The sequence below is a fragment of the Meles meles genome, chromosome 1 (genome assembly GCF_922984935.1).
Source record: "Meles meles chromosome 1, mMelMel3.1 paternal haplotype, whole genome shotgun sequence".
In the NCBI taxonomy this organism is placed as follows: Eukaryota; Metazoa; Chordata; class Mammalia; order Carnivora; family Mustelidae; genus Meles; species Meles meles.
This window is the reverse complement of record NC_060066.1, coordinates 11,169,541-11,186,804: the sequence shown is the minus strand read 5'-3', so window position 1 is coordinate 11,186,804 and position 17,264 is coordinate 11,169,541. Positions and strand designations below refer to the sequence as shown.

At 50.3% G+C, this 17,264-nt stretch overlaps 1 protein-coding gene across 4 annotated transcripts in view; it reads right to left on the bottom strand.

Moving 5' to 3' along the window:
- ASAP1 (ArfGAP with SH3 domain, ankyrin repeat and PH domain 1) overlaps window positions 1-7,393 on the bottom strand; it is a 352,276-nt gene extending 344,883 nt beyond the window's left edge. For 2 of the 4 annotated variants that reach the window (XM_046008073.1, XM_046008083.1), the window contains exon 1: window positions 7,268-7,393. The gene's annotated coding sequence lies outside the window, so the exon portion shown is untranslated. The remainder of the gene's footprint in view (window positions 1-7,267) is intronic. The other 2 variants (XM_046008053.1, XM_046008063.1) reach the window with 1 other exon arrangement.
- Window positions 7,394-17,264: the final 9,871 nt, after the last annotated feature.

Sequence of the window (17,264 nt, the reverse complement as noted above, 5' to 3'; positions counted from 1 at the left end):
TGCGCTGGGGGTTAGGAAGACAAACAGGCATTTTAAGACCCAGCCCCAACTTGCCCCCATCCCGTTCTGCAGGGCAAAGAGAGGTGCTCAGTAAGTGCTTGCTGATTGGAATTAAATCTTTTGGTTGCTCCTCTTTTGATATGGGGGTTCTGGTTTTCTTTTCTCAAAATGGCAATTTTAACCTTCCTGTAAATGTCCTTCTTCTTCCTAGTCTGAAAAAGAAGACTGTTTATGTGAAGTTGGCTGGTCTCTGCTTGGCATCTACAGAAGGACAGGAGAGCTGAGACCCCTCTACAAAGCTAGGACCCCATAGGGACCCTAGCCTCCCATGAAAGAGGCCCTGAACTCCTCCTCCTTTCAGTGCAGAGAAATGGCGGCAAGTAATCTTATCGGCCTCAGGATCTGGGTGGGGGGGGAAGGCTCCTGTGCAAACGTCAAAGTCCTAGTTGTGGGCAGAGAGCCCAAACCTGCACCTCCAGCCTGGCGTTAAACATCTCAGGTCCTAGAGCTACCACTAGTCCTGGATCCAGGAAACCTTTGGAGCCCCTACGGAAGCATAAAACCACTCTGCAGAGACACTTCTGCCACCCAGGACAGGTGAACATAATGGTGTAATTCCAAAGACAACGTCAGTACATTTAGAACAAAGGTATGAAATAAGGAAGAGGAGCCCCAAAGAAAGAACAAGACAAAAGGACTAAAGGCTGGGATGATCTGAAAGAGAACTGACCAAAGACATTTTCTAGAAGGAAAATGTAGAGTCACTGAAAATAGAAGCTCAACGAGCTTCTGGAATTTTCTAGAAATTTCTAGAAAATTCAACAAGCACGGCAACATGGCTGAACAACTGAAGCCAAGGCACGTGACTCTGCTCCCTGGTCAGTGCCCGCCATGTGCTCGGGCCGGCACGAGAGCTGGAGGCGATCCATCTGAGGGAGAGGCCACCACATGAACCATCCACACAAGATGGCTGTCATAACGCCATTCACAGAATCCTCGCGAGGGAAGCTTTTCTGACATTCTCCCAGTTGGGAACACAAAGTGTGAGAGCAGAAGGAAAGGAGGGGTCAGTAGCAGGCCTCAGGATCTTCTGGTTTCCTGTCCACTGACCCTGCTGTGGAACTGGCCTGTATCTGTCAAGGTCCAATCACAAAGGCATGGTTGAGCACTCTTTTCCCCCCCTCCCATCTGCAAAACCCTTTGGCTTGGAAATAGTTTCAAGAATGAGAAATAGTGCCAAGAGCCCCCTTAAGTCCTCTGCCTGAGCTTACCCAGAGTTAACATTTCATTCCACGGGCTTCTTCCTTCTCTTTCCCCTCACTCGTACTAGTTTTTACAACATCTGTCATTTTTTTCCTGACCCTTCTGAGGGCAAGTTGCATATATCGTGGATTTTTACTTGAGCCCTCTTTCTGCATTTCTACTTGCAAAGATAATTATTTCGGTACAAAACTAGAACCAAACGCACACACAGTAGTGTGCACTCAGGCGGAGTCTCGCGAAGGCAGAAGGCGCGCCGGGAAACTCACAATTAGCCTTGATGAGGGAAATGCGAGCCATTCCCCAGAAGCCACAGCCGGCGTTGTCTTGACTCCCTCCTTCCTGCTCTGCCCACGGAGGAGGATCTGCACCCGCGTGGTCCGCCCGAGCCCCCGCCACATCTGGGGGAAGCGCCGATGGCACGCACTCTTCTTTGTCCCAAGTGTAACCAGACTCCAGAGGAGGGATCCCAAGCTCCACTCTCTCTTCTGTTTTTCTAACTTGGTGCCTTTAGCATTTCCTGACTTAAAGCCGTAAAAGGAAGAGGAAATGCCAAAAATATTACAAGATGAGTTAGTTTGTGGCATTTCCAAGGATGGGGACAGACAGAGCTGGCAGGGGAAGCTCAGGCAGGAGGAGACCTCTGCCTCGGTGCAGCCCAGCATGCCTGTGGCCAACAGAGTTCATGAGGCTCTCCGAAATGCTGACGGTGTCCGGGAAGCCGGCTGTTTCTGGAGAGTATCCGGGGCAGGCGCCCATTTTCTCCAAATAACCCAGAGGATGTTAGAAATCTGGTCTTAATTACCTCCTCACAATGTGCAATGTGGCTTCACAACACATCATGGTGTGTTTCCCTGACTTTCAGAAGATGGGGCCACCTGCCGCACTCTGCCAAGCCAGGCCCTCCACTTACTTTTTCCAGTAGTGGTTCAATGGATCTGTCCTGATGGAACCACACGCTCTCTCCTGAGTGTGCTGGTGGCCTGCCTTGCGAACAGGGCCGGCTGAGCCTGGGGACACTAGCTGTGGCTCTGAAACCAAGGTTCCAGCTGCAGAAAAGGAACACACAGTGCTGGGATTCACACCGTGGCAGGAAATCAGCCATAGCTGACTCAAAGAGAGTACCAACACGTCACACTCCTCAGTCCTTTCTTTCTTTCTCATTTCTTTTTTTTAAAAGATTTTATTTATTTATTTGAAACAGACAGACAGTGACAGAGAGCATGAGCAGGGAGAGAACGAGAGGGAGAAGCAGGCTCTCTGCTGAGCAGAGAGCCTGATGTGGGGCTGGATCCCAGGACTCTGGGATCATGACATGAGCCAAAGGCAGACGCTTCACTGACTGGGCAACCCAGGCGCCCCTCCCAGCCCTTCCTGGGAGTGGATACAGGGTAGGTGGGTGAGGAGAGGGCTTTCAGGAGTTGGATTTTTTTATTTAATTTTTTTTAGAGACAGAGATTGAGAGTATGAATGGGGTGGGGGGCGGAGGGAGAGAGAGACTCTTAAGCAGGCTCCACACGCAGTACGGAGCCCAATATGGGGCTCAATCTCACAACCCAAGAAGAGGTCATGACCTGAGCTGAAATCAAGAATCAGCCACTTGACGAAATGAGCCACCCAGGCACCCCCAGGGGTTGAACTTAAATGATCCCTGAGACAGGGAGAGAAAAGTTAGTATCCCTGTGTTGGAAGTGCACAGTTTGGCCTGCAGCGCAAAGAAAGCACAGTGACGTGAACCCTCACGGCATTCTCATGTAAACCTGGGCACGGAGGAAAGCTCACAGGAAGGAATGACTATCCGAGAGGAGGTGAAGATATGAGGAGAGCCTGCCCCCAGGACTCCCTTAATACCTTCCCTTACCAGCCCCCCAAGATGTCCACATCCTAATCCCCAGGACCTGCGACTCTGCTAGCTTACCTGGGGTATGTGGCAACAGGGAATTAGGGGTGGGGGTGGGGATGGGATTAAAATTGTTAATCGCTGGACCTTAAAATAGGGAGAGCATTCTAGATTATACAGGTGACCTGGTATAGTCTAAAGCACCCTTAAAAATGGAACAGGGAGCCAGAAGGGGAACTAGAGAGATGGTAGCGTGAGAAGGACCAACACTGCTGGCTTTGAAGCTGGAAGGAGACCGTGGGCCAAGGTATGAAGTCTCCTGAAGCTGGAAAAGGCAAGGAAACAGATTCTTCCCTAGGGTCTTCTCTTCTCTGTTCCTTTTGGAGGGAAGCTTCCCTAGAGGTTCCAGAAAGAACAGAGCCCTGCCAACACCATGGTTTTGGCCCAGTGAGACTCATTTCAGACTTCTGACCTCCAGCACGATAAGAGAATACATTTGTGTTGTTTAATCCACTAAGTTTGTGGTCATTAGAGCAGGAAGAGGAGATTAATACATCATTTATCATTACACTTATCCAATATAATTCTTATTTATATGCCTATCACTCCCATCAACAACAACAATAATAATAGCAGCTAGCATTGGTTGAGCACTTACTATGTGACAGAGCCTGCATCAAGTTTTTCATAAACATTAAGACACTATAAAAAGGTAACTTCAGTTGAATCCTATCATGAAAGTAGACACAGGGATCTGGGGGCCGGGGGGAGCTGGAGGTGTCTTCAAGGAGATAAAGACATGGGTATGTTTTCAAAGATGAGTAGGTGTTAGCCTGAGAGAGACAAAGAGCGTCCCAGGCAGGAGAACCCTCGGAGAAATAAAACAGTAGGGCGCGTGCCGGCCAGCACTTTGCTGGCTCTTCTGCAGCCTGGTCATTTCCACATCAGTGTCTCTAGTCCAGAGGTACCCTCTGAGGTCCGAAGTCACACGCCATCATGTCTGTCCCAGGTCTCCACCCGGATGTCTCCTAGACATCTCCATATTATAATGGCCAACATGGACCCTGATGCTCTCCAGAATGTGTTCCGCCTTTACTCTCCCGTCTTCCCAAATGACAGCCAGCGGTTCACGCCAGAGCCCAGGGGTCATCCTCCGGTCCCTCCCTGCCCTTACCCCCATTTCATCCACCACCCAGTCTCATCAGGTCTATCTCCAGGTTCTAACCAGGTCACACCCACTTCCCTCCACCTGCACCCGTCAAAGCTGCCACCAACATTTCTGGATTCAGGCAGGAGCCCCCCAACTGGTCTCCCTGCTTCCACTCTGCTGTCTGTGATCAACTCTTCATAAAGCAGTAAATGTAACCTCTCAAAAATGTCAAGCAGGTCCCACTCCAGAGCTCAAACTCAGCCCCATTTCCCTCTGTACTTGGCAGAGGGGGTGGGGTACCTCACCAGCATGGCTTAGAACCTGCCTCCGTCTGAAACCTCACCTTCTGTTGTTCTCCCCATCTCTCCCTTACACTCTGCCCACTCCCACCTCCTTACTCACCCTTCCCCCCCCCCCCCCCCGACTTCCCTCACTCCCTGGAGCATACCCAGCCCTTTCACACACAGGAGGGTGCACTCTCTGATCCCTCTGCCCGGAATGCCCTCCCCAGCAACCTCTCTGCCCAGCCAGTTTCTTCTCAAGTCTTCAATCTCAGAGAGGCCTTTTCCTAGCAAAACTAAGACCACCTCCATTTCCACCCCCACCCCACTTTGCTTTGGTCGGGATTTCAGGAATAAGCATCACAATCTTTCACTGGCTTCTGGGCTTGGCTTAATCTCTCCACTGGAATGCAAGCTCCCTGAGGGCAGGCCTGGCCTATCTTGCTTTCTCCTCCAGACTTGACCCAGTGCTAGGTCAGAGCAGGTGCTCACTACGGGCTCGTTGCACCCATTAACCAAAAGAGCAACTGTGAAGCTGACACCGAAGGATGAGGCTGGAAACAGAAGGGCTTGAATACAGGGTCCTGTTCATCTTTGCAGGACTGGCACCTCCCACGGAGGAGCCACTTAGCAAACGTGTACTGGATGAATGAAAGAATGAGTCAATTCCAGACGAATCTGAAAAGTGGCATCCTTTCTGGGCAAGGCTCCCAAAGGAGCTCCCTTTCCTCCTTAGGACTTCTTAGCAGGTGACATGCCTAGGGCATATAGCAAATGCTCAGTAAATGTGAGCTGTCCTTGTCACTACTGCCTATGTGGGCATCATCTGTGCATCCTATAGGAAAGACTTCTTTTCGAGCCCAGGCCAGATATAGTGACTGGGAGAGAAGTGTGAGGAAATGAGAGAGGGGAAAAATGAGGATGGGGTGGCAGGACCCAGTCAAACACAGCTGAGAACCCGCAGGGAAAATGCAGGAACCACACCGTCCCAGGTAATACAGGTTCCCTTTTCCATTTAGACATCAGTCCCGTGGGTGCCACGTGGAGATGCCAGCTGGGAGGTGGGTCCTCGCGAGGGGCGAGGGAGGGCCCCATTTGGATGCACACATTCATTTTTGGGCCTGCAAGGCTCTGACTGATTTCAAAAATCTGGCTCACTGTGGCTGGTGAGAGGTGGAGAGAATTTCAATTTCCTTCACCAAATGGCAAGCCTGCGAACAAGTCCTTTCTCTCCGACATTATCACATACTAAAAATGAAAAACCAGCCATTCGGGGCTCTCATCAGGAGAAAAATAGACGGGCTGCTTTGCTCACAAGATACAGGAGGGCTGAAAATCAAGTCCAGAGAACATTGCAGGGTACATTTTGTGCTAAGATACCACCCTTTTTTTGGACTTAGGACTTTCTATTTTTCACAAAAGAATGGGATAGAGAAAAGTAATTCCCTATGTAATAAGCCACCCATTTTAGGTTTCAGATCCATTTGGTGGCTGAACTTGTAAAGGTTAGAGAATTTTTTTAATTCGCTCTCTAAAAATACCGACTTTGAGATAACCACGTTTCTCAAAAACAGCAGCAGTAATAGATAAGACAGAGCAAGAGAAGACACGAAAACAACAAAGGCTAGAATGCAAATAAGACCTATTTCCAAATGTCTCCTGCTGCCAGACTAGAAACTGCCATAGTGAAAGGAGCACTGGGCTGGGAATCTGAAGACGGGCTGTGCCACTTGGGTAAGCTAGCTCCCAGCCTCATATGCCTAACTACAAGGGGCTGAAACAGTTGTTATGGAAGATCCTTTTTCTTTCTAAACTGTTGAGATTTGCTGTTTGCCAAAACATCTGCATCTTTTTGCAGAACAGGACCACCAACTGCAAAACAGGAAAGTCTTGGGGTGAAGGGTTCAAAACTGGCCTCAGTATTCAATGGTGTTTTACATCCCGAAAGTACTCAGCAGCCCTGGCCCCACCGTCACCCCAGAATCAAGTATCTTGCCAAGACAACCTGATAGAGTCTACGGGAAAAGGGGAAGAAAGTTGTTCTTTCCACCGGTGCAGGTAAGGCTGAGCTCTCACGTTGAGGATGGGATGGTCTGAAGTCGCGATCCTTCCCCCTGCGCGGGTGGAAGGACCAGTTATTAAAGGAAACCGCTCTAGGAATGCCCGAGAACTTTCGGGATGTACGAAAACCGCAGGATACCAAACGCCCGCGAGTTTCTTTTTTCTTTAAAACTTCTCGTCGCTCTCAGAAAACGCAGCAGGTCCCAAAAGGGTACAAGCGGGAAAAACACGAGCCATTTCCCAGGCTTCCCGTGAGCAAACCCCGAGCCCCGACTGGGAAGCTTGGCCCCCGCTTTCGTTTCGTCTCACTGGCTTCCAAAGCAAGTGGCCTGGGGCCTGCCCGGCGGCGCGGCGTCCGAGCCCGGGCGGGGGGCGGGCAATGCGGGGCCCCGCCGCCCTTCCAGGAACCGCGGGGAACTTTCCTCCGCCGCCCGGAGAGACAATGCCGGGAGGGCGTCCCATCGGCGGGTCCCGGCGGCTGCCCGGGAGGGCGCGCGGAGCCACCGGCCGACCCCCCCCCCACACCGCGTCGGCGCCCCCCAGAGCGGCCCCCGGGGTCCGCGGCCGGCGCCCTCCCCGCGCCCGAGGCGCCCCGCCGGGAGGCGCAGCCCGCAGGCGGCCGGCGCGGGGACCGGGCAGGGGGGCGCGGACGACCCAGGGCGCCCCGCAACTCACCGGGACCGGGCGGGCCGCTGGGCATTATTCCATGGCTCGCGCGCGCCGCAGCCCTCAGCCGGGCGCCGGCGGCCCTGGGGACGGAGGGCGGGCGGCGGCCGGGAGCGGCCGGCAGGGCGGGCGGCACGGGCGCGGCGGCGGCGGCGAGGCGCGGGAGCCGAGCGCGGCGCAGGAAGGGGCGGGCGACCATGTGCCGAGGGGAGGAGGCCGCGGAGGCGCGGGCGGCTCGGACGCTCCCGCTCGGCGGCGGCGGGCGCGGGCTGCAGGAAATCCCAGCACCTCGACAGGAAATCGGAATCCTGACTAAGCATTCCCGGCCCCGCGGCCGCTCCGCGCCGGGGGCTCCCGCCTCGCTTAACCCTTGGCCCGCCGGCACCAGGCGGGGGCGGGCGCACAGCGGACTCGGGGTTGGGGGGGGGGGGGTGCTGCGCCAGGCGGGGCTCGGAGTCCTCCCGCTCGGCCGCACGCCCCGCGCCCCCGCCGGCCCCTGCCTCCTCGGTGCCCAGAGGTGGAAGGGCCGGGATGTGCCCAGATCAAAACCTTGCCCTTCGCAGGGGCCTTTCGGAGCACCCCCCTCCCCTGCCCCAACACCAGGAGAGGGCCTTGTCCTTTCCCTGTTCAGTGGAGGATAACTTGCCATCTCCTGGCAGGGTCCCCTGTTTTCAATAAGAGAAGGGACTTTACCTGGCTGCCCCTTTTCACTGCTTCCCCTCTGCTGATTTCCTATTTTTGTCCAGCGACTTGCTGTGAGGGGGCAGGAATTTTCTCTGTCAGGAGAGTAGGGACAGCAATAGTCTGGATTTCACACTCTGATGCTGGTTGGAATCCGGACTTCGCCTTTTTTCCCCTGGCTGTGTTACCTTGGGTAAGTCGCAGAACTTCTCTGAGCTTCCCCTTCCTCAAATGTGAAATGAGGTGGTAATGCTACCCTTATCCGTTTGATTTGGAAACCAAATGTTTAGACAGGGACTGACACATTGTAAGTGCCCAAATAAATGATAGCCGTGATTGTTCTTATTACCACGAGAGGCATCTGAGAAAGGAAGGTTTTAACTCATGGGGTGTGTGCTGTGCATATCTGTGCCTGCTTACAAAGCCTTCAAATTTCATTTTCTTCCTAATCACCCAGTGATTATTTTTCTTTGCAGCATATCAGAAACTGCTCTCCGCAGAGGAAAAGGTTGGTGGCTGTGGCGGACCCCCTTCTGGTGAAATCTGAAACAAACCTCTCGGAACTTGGGATTTTGCTCGTAAACCAGGAGTCAGGACGTGGTGGGGGTTTCTTTAAAAGTCTGGAGAGGCTTCACAAGGTTTGAGAAAAGCAAAGTAAATCTCTGTCCAGTCGGGCCAGGACTGGGCAGCTAGTGGGAATGATTCACGGTGGTTTTCCACAAGCATGCCACACTTAAGGGTTTCTACCTGGAGGAAGCATCTTGGTAGCTTTGCTGTAAGTCTTTCAAATTCCTCTGAAATCTAGTCAGACGTTGAAGAGGGAGCAACATGCCCAGTGAGTGAAAACGGAAGCTTGAAATGAACCTGCTGGGGATGGAAAATTGGGTATCAGTCCCTCTACTCCACGTCAGGGCCAGATATGAGTTTTAGACCCTACTTTGTCTCTTCTGCAACTCTTTTCTCAGTCGTCAGAAGCAGTGAGACAAACTCTGGGCTTGGCACCAGGAGTCCAGGAGTCTGCCCCAGGCCCTTTGCAGCTGCTGTTCCCTCTGCCTGGAAGAATCTCCACTTGGCTGTGCTTGGGGCTCAGCTCACAGCTCAGAAGTCAGCTCCTCAAAGGGGGCTTTCCCTGGCCATTTGATCTACTTGTCTTTAGCACCTATTTCCACCCCTACCTCTCTCCCACGTCACATTGTCACATGCCCTGTTACACTGCTTGGGAGCCCCTGCCACTGCTTAATTTATCCTGTTTGCTGCCTATTTATTATGTGTCTCCCCCTGCATGGGTACGCTGTCTTAGAGCAGGCTGCTGCTTGCCTCCCTCACTCCTGTATGCCAGCGCCAAGAAGAGTGCTGGCCCATGTATGAGAGACCCTCAACAGAGACATGTCAGATGAATGAAAGGGACAAACAAGATTAGAGCGACCGGTTCACTCTGTCCCTGAGCTCCTTGTATCTTCACTTTGGTGGAGAGTTGCTCAAATCAGAAAGCCCAGGGTAATGGAAGAAGGAGTAGACAGCTCTATTAATGGTGCTGGAAAGTTAAAGCTATAAGTAATTAAGACTGCCGATGACGTAACCACGGTCTCACTGGGACAGTCCCAGTTAATTGCTCCCTTCTTCGTGCTCCCCCAGCACTTCTGTTCATTTCAAGAACATATTTATCACATCATATGCTTGCTCAGGGAGTGGTCTGCTAAGTCAGATGGCGAACTCTTTGACTTGGAGGGAAAGGAAAGGAGCCTCCATTTATTGACCACTTACAGAGTGGGGCCCTGAGCATGGTGAACTTGAATTCATTAAAAGATATTCGATAAAGTGCCTGTAATGTGCTCAAACGTCTTCTGGGCATTAGATCGGCAGAGATGAAGTATTCTTGCTCTCCAAGAAAGGCAGACCAGGAAGTTCTATTTAGAAAGCAAGGAGAGGATGACTCTCACAGAGGTATGCCCAGGGTGTCTTGGGGCTGTAGAAAGCTTGGAGAAGATTCCTAGATCAGCATGATGGGGGGAGTCTTAACTCAGTTTGGACTGCTCTAACAGAATACCATAGACAAGGTGACTTATAAACAACACAGATTCACTTCTCACAGTTTGCGAGACTGGGAAGTCTGAGATAGGTCTGAACAGATTCGGTGTCTGGTAAGAGCCCGCTTCCTAGTTCATAGACAGTCCTAACATGTTGTCAGCACCGTTCCTCAGGGGATCCCAGTGGAATCAGGTCCACTTGCCCCCAGTAGCAATCCTCCTGTTAATTCACTCTCTATGCCGTTTGTCTCTTTCCTCTCTCTTTCTCACTCATTCATTTTCCCTGGGATCGATCATCTCCCAAATAAACCAGCTGCACCCAATTCCTTATCTCATGGTTTATTTCTGGAGGAACCCAATGCAGGACAGCATTCATTCACTTATTCACAGAGTTATTCGCCAGGCACCCCCTATGTGCCTGAGCAAAAGTGGAACAAAAGCATGGGCACATAATATAACCCTTCAGGTTTCAGCATGGTCCGAGAAGATGGTGCATGTTCAGACACGGAAAGCAATGAGACCGAAAAGCTGTACACCGTGTTACAGCTGAGCAAACTGAGGCCGAGGAGTGTTCCGTAATTGGCCCGAGGCCAAACGGCGCACAGAGCTTTGGAGTTCCGACTCTTAACCACTGTCCTATACCAGGTCTGCTGGTGGGTAAAGCTGTGGGTAAATTCGTTCAAGCGGAACGTGTGGCCTGAGAAGCTCCTGGGATCCGGATTGATCTCAGAGGGACACAGTGGGCAGACGGTGAGGAGGTGCTCACTGAGAAGACTGAGAGGGAGGAAGCTAGAAGGGAAGTGGCTGGAAAACCAAGGGTGAGGGAAGAAATTTCTTCTAAAAGTTAGGAATGGCCAACACTCAAATGCCCCTGGAGAGTTCAGTCAGATAAGGACCGGAAAACAGGTGAGCATTTTGTTTGACTCCCAGAAGACTGATAATTTCTGCCAGAGCTGTTTCAATGGAGTGGAGGGATTGAAAGCCAGATTGCAGTGGGTTGAGGAGCGAGTGGGAGAAAGCAAGTGTAGACGACTCTTTTCAGAAACAAGGCTGTCTAGCTAGTGGGAGGTGAGGGGAGGATTCTGAAAGGATCGGTGGGCGAGCGAGCATCTGTGGTTGATGGGAAGGTCCCAGGAGAGTAGGAGAGGGTGAAGAGGGAGAGTGGGCGCACTGGTGAAACAGGTGCTGAGGATGAGGAGGGGTGCGGGGGTGGGGGGGGGGGGGACGAGGCCTGGACCGGCAGGGAGCCCCTGTGTCCACCAGAGCAGAGGACCAGGGGACGAGGACAGACTCAAGTCCCTTGGTGAGCTGATCCTGGATTCCTTGACTAGGAGTTAGGTGGGCTCTTAAGGCCCCTAGTTTAATCCCTCGTGACATTCATGCTCTGGGTGAAAACAGTTCAATCCACTGTGGATGAACACCAAGTGACTTCAGCCTCACTGAACTGGGAAGGAAATGGCATGAGATGCTATTTTTGGCCCAAAGTTGGTCAAACGGCAAAGGAGAGGAGGAGCAGGGTGGACTTTGGGAGCCAGAAACCGTCAGCCATCAGCTTAGTGACTGATGGTTGAATAGAGAGTGGGGGGCGGTGATGAGAACACGCAGGGGGACAATGGTGCTCACCTTGGGGGGGGGGGGCGGTATTTTTAACCATGACAGAGAGCATGGGCCAGGAAGGTTTGAGGTGGAAGATAATGAGTTCCTGTTTGTGCTTCGTGCTGGGAAGGCAGCGTGGGCGGTAGGTAAGAGTTTGCAGCTTTGCTTGGAGTTGGGGGGAGGTGGTGGGCTTTGAGGGTGGTGGGAAGAGCGGAGGCAGAGGTTCCTGCCCAGCTGGTGAGAAAGCCCCTAATCAGCTAACACCCTTTACTAGCTTCTCACAGTCTTGCTTTATACCGACTTCTCAAATGCTGGGTTTACTCATCCGTGGTGTTAGCACATGGGACCAGGTCATTCTTTTTTTGCGGGGGCTTCTCAAGCTTTGCAGGAAGATGAGCAACATCCCTGGGCTCTCCCCACTGGATGCCAGTAGCAACACCCCAGTTATGACCACAGAAATGACAGCAGATATTGCAGAATGTTCTCTAGTTGAGATCAACGGCTCTATCATCTTTTCCTCATGTCAGGATGTCGCTTAAAAGGTGCTACTTTGGACACAGTCTTCTTCAGCAGCAGCTCCTGCTCCCAAGGGTGGAGTCAGACCCAGGTTCCGCCACTCCCCTGGTTTGTGACCTTGGGCAACTTTCTTCCCTTCCCTCAGCTTCTATTTTGTTGTGGTGTTTAGCGGTTTGTTTTTTTTTTTTCTTGTTTTGCCTTTTCTCTGTAAAATGGAGGTTTTGAGAGGATGACATCAAATGTTCCATGTAAAGTGCTTGGCTCTGTGTGGAGTGGCTAGTTAGCCTTCATTCTGCTGTTGTTTGTGCTGGTAATGTTCATAAAGGTATGTAGACACAGGTGAGACATCCACTGATCGCCTGGAAATTTGGGCCGCACGATCTGGATGTCACAGATGTATCACAGACAAGAAGAAACACTTGCAACCGTGAGCATCTATGACATGGCCTGGAAAGGGGGAAAGGGGGGTGTGGTGTAGATAGAAAGAAGAGATGTTTGAGCAAGAACCCCATAAGACACCAAAATTTACTGAACAGTGGCCTGGAAAGGGGGGTGTGGTGTAGATAGAAAGAAGAGATGTTTGAGCAAGAACCCCATAAGACACCAAAATTTACTGAACAGTGGAGGAGGAGGGGGCAATAACTGAGATTCGGGTGTCAGAAACCCAGATGGGGATCTAGGTGTGACTTTTTCATCTATTAGCAACCTGGACCTTCAGGTGGTGGGAGGCATTTCTGCAGAATGCCGTCTCACGGAATGATCCTGATGATGGTGTGGACTTTGAGTGCTCACCTGGAGTCAGGTGCCATGTGGATATTAATGCCCATCTAATGCCCACAACAAATTTATGGCTTAAGAACTATTTATCATCCCGCTTTATGGATGAAAAAACTGATATTCAGCAGAGGAGGTGAAGGAGGTGAGTTCATTCGCAAAGAAGGTGGAAGGAGAAAGGGCTTTCATGCAGAGAACCAAGGAGCAGACATAGCACCCCAACACCCGTGGGTATCCACTGGTGTTAGTGGAACAGAGAGCGGGAGGTGGGTGTGAAGGGCTTGGGGAGAGGCTGGGAGGGCCCCCACAAAGGGGTAATGTCCTGCCGCCCTGTGTTAGGCCATCCTGAATCCAAAGGTGAGAGGAAAATTCAGTCATAGTGACCCTATCTTTAAAAGTGTGATATTTGATTCATCCTGGAATGTTTGCATTAATTTTCCTTTTACAAAATATTGCATTAAAATTTTTTTATCTTGATTACTGAATTTGTTGGCAAGCGCTCCGCTGGACTGAACAGAAGTCCAAACTCTCCCAGACTCCTTGACCTTGAGGCTTATTTTTCAGATCCCAGCCTGCCTCACTCTGCTGTCCCTTAGGCAGGAGAAGGCAAGACTCCTGATTTCAGCCCTACGTGATAAGAGACAGCGGGGAAGACGTAACTCTAAAGGAAACCACCTGCTTTTAGGAAGAGGAAATGGATAGTGGGCACCAAAACCTAACAACTGTCCACTACCCTTGGACCACCTAGAGATCCTTGGTGCAAAGAAGAAAACGTTCTGGGGAGTGGGGAGAGCAGACAAAGAGAGAATGGAAGGTGGGTTCAGCACATGTGAACACTCAAAGCCAGGTGCTTAAGAACCTGCATTGTATCTGTAGCCTGGGTTTCTTTCTTTCTCTTTTCTATTTTTTTTTTTTAAGATTTATTTATTTATCATTGAGACTGTACACATGGGAGGAGCAGAGGGAGAGGGAGAGAGAATATCAGGCAGACTCCACACTCCACACTGAGCATGGAGCTGGATGCAGGGGCTCCATCACAGGAACCTGAGATCATGACCTGAGATGAAACCAAGAGTCGGATTCTTACCTGACTGAACCACCCAGGCACCCCTGTAGCCTGGGTTTCAGTTCTCACTCACCTACCAGCCCTGTGATTTTGCCTAGCAAATTAAATTGTCAAGCCTCAGTGTCCTACGAAATGGGGATAATGAAAGTACACACATCATAAAGTATTAGGATGAAATGAATTAAGCCACATAAAAGTGCTTGAACATAATAAATATTCAGGTTTTTATTTCTATAGTGTGGTCTTGACATTTTAGAATTTATTTTTCAAGATATTGAGTCATGAAGGAAAGAGAGATGGAATAGTAACGTAAAGCTTAGGGGGAGCCCAGGGGGGATTTTTGTTTGTTTTTCCGGTTGGAGGAACAAGAGAAGGAGCCAGGGAAGAAGGGCAGATGGAAGGCTGGGGCAAGCAGCAATTGCCTCCCAGAGTCGGGAGGACCTGTCATACCTTCCCAGTTTATACTCACCAGTTCGCTGAGAAGTTGTAATGGAGCAGGGCCTCACACACCTAGTTAGCATGGTCAGGGACAGAGTCCCAATTTCCTAATGCCCATGGAGATGTTTCTCCCTGAAAACCTGGTCACTCTACTATATCTAGTCATTGTCAATCCTAGAGCTGCTGCTTGAGCCCAGGTCCCAAGAATGTGAGAGGCGATGAGGTCTTTGTTATTACACTATTAAACAAACAAGCCAACAAAAAACAAAACCAAAAACCCACCCCTTTGGTAAAAGCTAAACTTGAAAGGGTCTTCCTATAAGATAAGCATCCAATGGCATTTCCTCCAGAGATGGAAAATGCTTTCCATCATTATGTTATGAATTTTAAAAGCTCCGTTTCCAGCTATAATGGATCTTTGCGATAAAAGGGTCAGACAGGGCGCCTGGGTGGCTCAGTGGGTTAAGCCGCTGCCTTCGGCTCAGGTCATGATCTCAGGGTCCTGGGATCGAGTCCCGCATCGGGCTCTCTGCTCAGCGGTGAGCCTGCTTCCCTCTCTTTCTCTCTCTGCCTGCCTCTCTGTCTACTTGTGATCTCTCTCTGTCAAATAAATAAATAAAATCTTTAAAAAAAAAAAAAAGGGTCAGACAAATGGGTCATTGCAACAATCCCTTAAGGAAGTAAGGTTCTCTTCTGTTTTGTGTGACATTAACAAGGACTTCACCCTCTACTCCTCTTGAGAACCCCAAGTGGACCAGAGGAAGCCTTCCCTGACCTTTTGGGGTGGCTTCTCATCTGTGTTCCCATAACATCCAGGGATCAATGCTGGTGGAGCCTTTACTGCCATGCACTTCATCCCTCCCCTGCAAACCGAGGACGGGGACTCTCTTTTTCACCTCTGTACCGCTAGCACCTATCAGAGCGGGAGCATGCAGTGTGCACTTAACCCACATCTCATGAATAAATGCCTGTATGCTCGGGAAACAGCATCCCTCTTTCGCTGTGTGAGAAAACCTGCTCACTTCCTGAGTAGACCAAGTTGGGCAAGGAAGATTTCAGGGCAGGTTTCTGAAGCTGGTACACTGTGTGGAGTGGAAGCAACTATGTGTGTTAGGAAGAGTATTAATGATAATAGCCAGTAGCTAAAATGTGTTGAGCGCTTTCTCTAGGCCTGGCGCTGGCATAGAGTTCTACTGATTCTAATGACACTTTCCAATGATCATCTCCTGTACTCTCCAAGCAAACGTATGAGGTCAGACTGTTCATACTGTACATTTTACGGATGTAGAACCTGAGGCTCAGAAAAGTTGCACACAGAGGATCTGTCTTTGAGTGATTGAGCTGTTAATTTCATGCTCTCCTCTTGCAAACTGAGCTCTGGGGATCCAAGTACGTCATGGAGTTTGCAGATACATATCTAAGGAGTTTATGGTGTATCCAAGCCGTTGGTTTATACTGTAAAATACCAGGTCCCTTTAGTCCGTGCCTACTGTTTCAGAAAAAGTGGAAAATCCTCCCCCGGTGGTTTTGTAAATAGTCCTTAATTGAACTCAGCATTGGTATCGTTACCATCAAGTTTTGCAATTAACCAGCCTGGAGCTTATTTGCTAGGTCACAGCAACAGAGATATTTACACATCCAACTTTTAACTCTAGGCAAGATTCTCAGCCTGTAAGTTGCTTACCCAGCCACAATCATAGCTGCTAGGAAACTGCCTGGGGCCATTTGAGGGGAATGAGAAAGAAAGGATTCCCCCAAAGCCAGCTGTTGCCATCCCAGAATAATAACACTAACAATTAAGAACTAACAATTGTACAGTCCTTTAAAAATTACAAAGTACATTCTCATGCAGTTAATTCCTCTGAGAGTGGGAGGAGAGGACGGGTGGGAGGGTTATTTTAAAGAAGAACCCCCAAAAGCTTGTTTCCTCCAGGGCTATAACATAATCTTTCGTTCAACCAATGTTTGGTGAGCACCTACTATATACTGGAACTGCACTAGGTGCTAGAACGTGCTGGTGAGCAATACAGATGCTGTTCCTGGACTCATGGAGCTTATAATCTAGCCCTGGAGAAAGAAAGATGGTAATTCAATGCTACACACAGATAAATATAAGACAGCAACTACTGCAGTGCTATCCAAGGGGTATAAAATGCAATCCGAACCTAAAATGGAGGGATTCAAAGTAATCCAGATCAGGGAAAACTCTTCTGAGCAGTGAAGAATAAGCGTTAACTAGGCAAAGAGAGGAAAGTGTTTTAAGCAAAGAGAACAGCGTATGTAAAGACCCCAGGACCAGAGGAAATAAATTAGTTAGGCTTTGCTGTATAACGGAGCATCCCAAAACTTAGTGGCTTAAACATTGACCAAAACCATTTGGCCCTTAACTCTGTAGATTGGCAATTTGGCTAAAATCGGCCAGGCACTTTCCCTCTGATCTTAGCTGGGTTCCCTCATGTACTTGTGGTCATCTCCCAGGTCAGCCAGAATAACTGATCTCTGTTTTGTGTAGTTGTACCTTGTCTGGCTGGTTAGTCTAGGTTTGTTGACTTGGCATCAAGGTTCTGGGATGAGCAAGAGAGGAAGCTGGCAAGACCTTCTCCAACCAAGGCTCAGAACTCACACACCCTCTTTTCTGCCACAGTCTACTAATCAAAGCATCTTTAAGTATAATCAATAGTGGGCCCCTGGGTGGCTCAGTCAGTGAAGCGTCTGCCTTCCGCTCAGGTTATGATCTTGGGGTCCTGGGACTGAGCCCCACAGTAGGCTCCCTGCTCAGCGGGGAGTCTGCTTTTCCCTCTCCCTCTGCCCCTCCCACCATTTGTGCTCTTTCTCTCTCTCAAATAATTAAATAACATATAAAATACAGCTACATAATCAGTGGGAAAACAGCAGCACCAGATCCAAG